This window comes from Nomascus leucogenys, chromosome 8, assembly GCF_006542625.1.
Source record: "Nomascus leucogenys isolate Asia chromosome 8, Asia_NLE_v1, whole genome shotgun sequence".
Classification (NCBI taxonomy): domain Eukaryota; kingdom Metazoa; phylum Chordata; class Mammalia; order Primates; family Hylobatidae; genus Nomascus; species Nomascus leucogenys.
In genome coordinates, this window is record NC_044388.1 from 3151189 (window position 1) to 3156562 (window position 5374).

Genomic DNA, 5374 nt, shown 5'->3' on the forward strand with positions numbered 1-5374 from the left:
GAGCCGAGAGCTGACGGGTTGGCCGTCGGGGCTCACCCCCGCCCCCTGCCCGGTGGCCCCCGCCTCCGGGCCTGCACTGGCCGCGGACCCCTCCCCTTGGGACACCCTCCCACGCGCGCCCGCCTCACTCAGCTGAGCGTCCGGAGCCCGTCGGGGACTAGCATCCGCCAGGGGGCGCGGCGAGAGTGTGCTGCGGGGAGAGCCCGCCAGGGACCCAGCCCGCCTCGCCGCCCGCGGTGGGGTTGTCCCCTCGACGTCACCCCGGGCCCCTCCGACATGCCCTCTCTCCCCCATCCTAAGTGTCGGAAGGAAAGCTGTGGTTCTGGGCAGCAACTCCGGGGAGACGCTTAACCGCCCAGGAACCCCCGATGGCTGGACAGAGAAGGAAAAAGGGGAGACGGGGGCGTGAGTGCGGCTGTGGTCAGGGAAATCCCGGGGATGAGTTGTGGGGGTGAGCTAACCAAAAGGAGCCTAGCGGTGGAGAGAAACCTAAAGCAACAGGCAGTTTGCTCATGTGGGCCAGAAGAAGCGCACAAGTGGCTGTGTGTGTGTGTGTGTGTGTGTGTGTGTGTGTGTGAAGTGGGACAACGTGAATATGGGTGGGAGTGAGAATGTGCTTTGTTCTGAGGGTGCATCCTCCTGTGTGTTGGTACCTGCAGAAACTCCTTGTTCTGGCGAAGGATGTTAGGAAACTTTCCAAAGAATTTTGGAATTTAGCTCAAGTCAGAAAGGGTCATGGAGTCACCTTGTCGCAGTCACCGCCTGGGGCAGTGTGTCAGGAAGGAGGTGGCGACTGTCGACAGGAGACTCAGAAGCATGATTGAGGGATGCAGAGTGTCTGGACTGTGTGTGGAGTGGGTGGATGAGCATGTGCATGGGAAGATGAAATATGTGTGTATTCGTCATTCTGTTGCCCTTTGTACCTTGTGGCATCCTATGGTGTGTCACACTGTGGTATGTGTCAACCAGTGCATGTCATTGGGGGAGAGAGCCGAGCCTACAACCAAGATGATATTGAGGTGAACCCAGGCTGGAGTGGCTAAGTCTTTGAGGCCTAGGCTCAGAAAGGATGGGAAGTGTTGTGGATGTCCAATGTATGTATGGTGATGGAGAGGACTGGGAAGACACGGGTTGCTGGCTGCATTGAACCTAGATTAGGAAACTTGTGCCTCCGTGTGTTTGCTTCTCTTTGGATTTTTCTGCCAAGTTTCTGTCTTCCCCCAAAGCTCTGGTTCCCACCACACTGGGATACCCAGGGTGCCTGTGACCATCTCATCCATTGTACACTTTTCTCTTCTCTCCCAGGGACTCCTACTCAGCTTCAAGGCCACTTTGGCCTCCTATTGAAGAAGTGACAGGCTGGGCGCGGTGGCTCATGCCTGTAATCCCCGCACTTTGGGAGGCCGAGGCAGGTGGATCACGAGGTCAGGAGATCGAGACCATCCTGGCCAACATAGTGAAATCCCATCTCTAATAAAAATACAAAAATTAGCTGGGTGTGGTGGCATGCACCTGTAGTCCCAGCTACTCGGGAGGCTGAGGCAGGAGAGCGGCTTGAACCTGGGAGGTGGAGATTGCAGTGAGCCGAGATCACGCCATTGCACTCCAGTCTGGGCTACAGAGAGAGACTCCATCTCAAAAAAAAAAAAAAAAAAAAAAAAAGAAGTGGCTGCTTTTCCCTATATGGGGAATAGGGGGCACTGCCAGCCTGCTTATCATGCCCCACCACCACACACATGGTCCCTGGAAGGAGGGAAGGTCTCTTCTCTCTCCCCATTTTGCAGAATTAAAAATAGATCAGGCAGTTGTCCAAGGTCCACATCTAATAAATGAATCAATGGTAGAGCGAGATTAAAACCCAGACCAATTTGACTCAAAGCCCATGCTCTTTTGACCTTACCAGCTGCCTGCCAGTGTGCAGCAATTACAGGCTGGGAACCCTTCTCAAAATTGATGGGTAAAAATAATTTTTAGGGCCTTCCTGCCTCCCTTTTGAGTCCTAGCTCTCATTTTTTTTCATCTCTCTTGTCTTTTAGGATGCCTTCTGACTGAGAAATTTCCCCAGGCATGAACCTAAAGTCGCAAGTCCCAGAAATGACTAGGATTCCCTTCTAAGGCAGGGAAATCACTCTAAGGAATAAATGCCAGATAAGTTTCATTAATATTCCTGGGCACTTGTGTTTTAAATGAGATGTATATTAACCCAAATGAAGCCTGATGGAAGTTATTTTAGAAAGAAATGTCCTTCTTTCCCTTTTTTCTTCCTTTTTGCCCAGCCTAGTATATCTGGCCCTTCCAAGGATCCGCCCCGGAGGGAAAAGGTGTAGTGGTCCAGCATCCTCCATAGATCCAAAAGTCAGTAGTCCCTGCAGAAAGCACCCAGCATAGATGGCTCAAGTAAATGGACAATGTACCATGGGGAGCCTGTCCTTTATCCCTTACGAGTTTCTTCCCACTGGGGCCTGGGTCACATCTTTTGGCCTGGTGGATTGATACAACATCGTGAGGGTGGGAGGCTGGCTGGAAAATATGGAAGCCCTGTCTTTGACCACTGTTGTCAAGCAGAGGTGGGAAGAGAGGCAGGAGCCACTGTGCTTTGTTCCAACATTCCACCCACCAGGAGTAGGGGGGAAGAGGGTAAGGCCCCTAGATCTGGGTCACATTGTTTATGACCTGGCTAACATTTCTTTTTCTTTACTTTTTTAAAATATGAAATGCTTCACAAATTTGCATGTCATCCTTGTGCAGGGGCCATGCTAATCTCTGTAGCATTCCAATTTTAGTATATGTGCTGCCAAAACAAGCACCCAAATTTCTATTTAGATCAAATAATCATGATATCAACTGTCCCCTCTTTCTTTCGTGCATCATCCACTTATCTCTCTCCTGGAACATACACATAAGCATGCAGACGTGCTGCAATAGTACCCATCTGAAAAACCCAAAAACTTCATTAGACCCCACATTACTGCCCAAGATTGCTCCATTTCAGTGCTCCATTTTACTGCAAAAATCAAAAGGGTTGATTTAATTACTAGAGCCAATTTCTTTCTTTTTTTTTTTTTTTGAGATGGAGTTCTGCTCTTGTGCAGAGCACAAGATGGTATGATCTCGGCTCACTGCAACCTCCACCTTCCAAGCAATTCTCCTGCCTCAGCGTACCGAGTAGCTGGGATTACAGGCACCCACCAACACTCCCAGCTAATTTTTGTATTTTTAGTAGAGGCAGGGTTTCACCATGTTGGCCAGGCTGGTCTCAAACTCCTGACCTCGTGATCTGCCCGCCTCGGCCTCCCAAAGTGCTGGGATTACAGGCATGAGACACTGCGCCCAGCCCAGAGCCATCTTTCCTAAAACAGAAGTCTGATTAGTTCATTTCTCTGCTCAAAATTTTCCAGGGAGTCCCCATCTCACTCAAAGTAAAGGCCAAAATCTTTACAGAGGCCTCCTTCCTAGCCCTCCAGCTTCATTGCCTACCACTGTCTTCCTTGTGAATTCCTCCCCACTAGCCACACTGGCCTCTTTTCTAATCCTCTGAACCAAGCATGCTCCTTTCTAAGGGTCTGTGCACCTGCTTTTCTGTCTTCTAAAATGCTCTTCCTCAGCTCTCTCCATGTATTTGTTCCCTCAGTTTGTTTTCCCTCCCCCTTTATAAAATAGAATCCCACTACTAATCTCCTTTACCCTGCTTCATTTTTCTCTGTATCAATTTTGACCGTGGATGACTTTAAAGGCTTGAAGTTGAAAATCAGTAGCAAACCACCCCCCTGGAACAGGGTTAGAGGTGAGATGTTAGAGGAGAGAGGGGCTTTGCCTTGACTTAGGGATCTGGAGAGGAAGCAGGGCACAAGGGTTTAGAGTTTGTGGGCAGAGGAGCCCACCCTCCTTTGAAGCACCCACAGGCAGCACTGCCCCCTTGGGCTGGGAAGGCACAGCCCATCCATTAGGCCTGAGTAGAGAAGGGGGCAAAATTCTGTCTAAGGTAATCCCATGGATTTGTTGGGGTGGACTGCTGAAAGTGGGGCCTTCCTGAGAGTCCAGTATACAGTCGGCCCACAGACCCTTTGGTGCCTCCAGGTGGTGGCCTACGGTGCTGCAGCAGAAGGCGCATTAAGCAGAGGGTGGGCAGCGCAGCTGAGCTCACCGCCACGGGTGCATCCATCCCTCCTGGGCCTATAATTTGGGTTCCCCGGGTCTGGCCACCCCTATCAGCGGCTCAGCAACAGATGAGTCACCCGGGACCCCGGGCCAAGGCAAACATGGGGGGAGGAGGAGGAGGAGGCTTCTGAGGCTTTAGCCACCGCCTCAGTTGCTCGACATCCCCCAATCTCCAGGGGCCCCCACTCTTTTCTTTGACCCCCGCCCTCCAGGGCCCCAGTGTTCTTCCCACATTGCTCTCGTTACACCCTCCATCCCTAGGATGGGAAGGGCAGCCCTCCACTCTTCTCATTGAGGGGAAGGGGAACCAGCTTGCTCCTAGTCCTTCCCTGCAGTGATGAAAGCCCCCCACTTTCCCCCTCCTGTCATTGGCCCCGACCCACGTCAAGGTCTCTCTGGTTCCCGTCCCTCCCCTTTCTTGGAGCTGGCTGCGTGCTTGGGGTATTAGGCAATGGGTGTGCACCCACAGCCCTCTCCAGGCCCCGCCTGTCCCACCGCCCTCTAGCCGCCTGCGGGTCAGTGCTCAGGCCAGCCGGTCGGGCTGAGGGCACTGCGGGCCAGCTCAGGCCACCCAGTCTGCCGGCCTATGGCCTCTTGTCCCAGAGTTGGGCTTCAGTAGGGAGAAGGAGCAGGACTCTGGGTCCTTGGATTTGGAACAGTCCTGCTTAGGGAGACCTGGGGTCACCAGGAAGTTGAAATCTATTGTAGTAGTTCTGCCCCTCGCCCCTTCTTGGCACCTGGCTGTATGCTGGAGCCTGACAAGGGTAGAATCAGAAGGCAAAAAATAATCCCAAACCTAAGGGGGACCCAGAGACACACAGAGAAATACAAATGTCCATGAGGTCCCCATGGAGAAGAGAGGCTTAGGCAACTTCATTCCCCTCTTCCAAGGACCTGGCAGGAATCCCAGGCTGACTGCAAGAAAAAGGATAAGGACACTGGCAGGGATCATGAATCCAGGTGTAAGGATGAAAACTATGAGATGGGGCTTGCAGATTCTGGTGACCTCCAAAGCCACACATGGTTTGGCTCTTGTCCTCTAAATGGGAAGGAGGGTCAGGAACTCTAGTGCTCCCTCTTCCCCATCCAGAGGTAGGGAATCAGAGAAAAGCAGCCTGGTCCAGGCTGTCCAGTGTCAGGGACCATGGCACTTTCACCTCCCCAGACTGCTCACAGCCTGGCACATAAAGGTGATCTGTAAATATCCCAACAGATG

The 5374-nt window shown here is 52.3% G+C and overlaps 1 non-coding gene across 1 annotated transcript; it reads right to left on the reverse strand.

Moving 5' to 3' along the window:
* Window positions 1-2703: 2703 nt before the first annotated feature.
* Window positions 2704-2807, reverse strand: LOC115836423. Its single transcript, XR_004031507.1, has one exon. It is a non-coding gene; the product is annotated as a U6 spliceosomal RNA (small nuclear RNA).
* Window positions 2808-5374: the final 2567 nt, after the last annotated feature.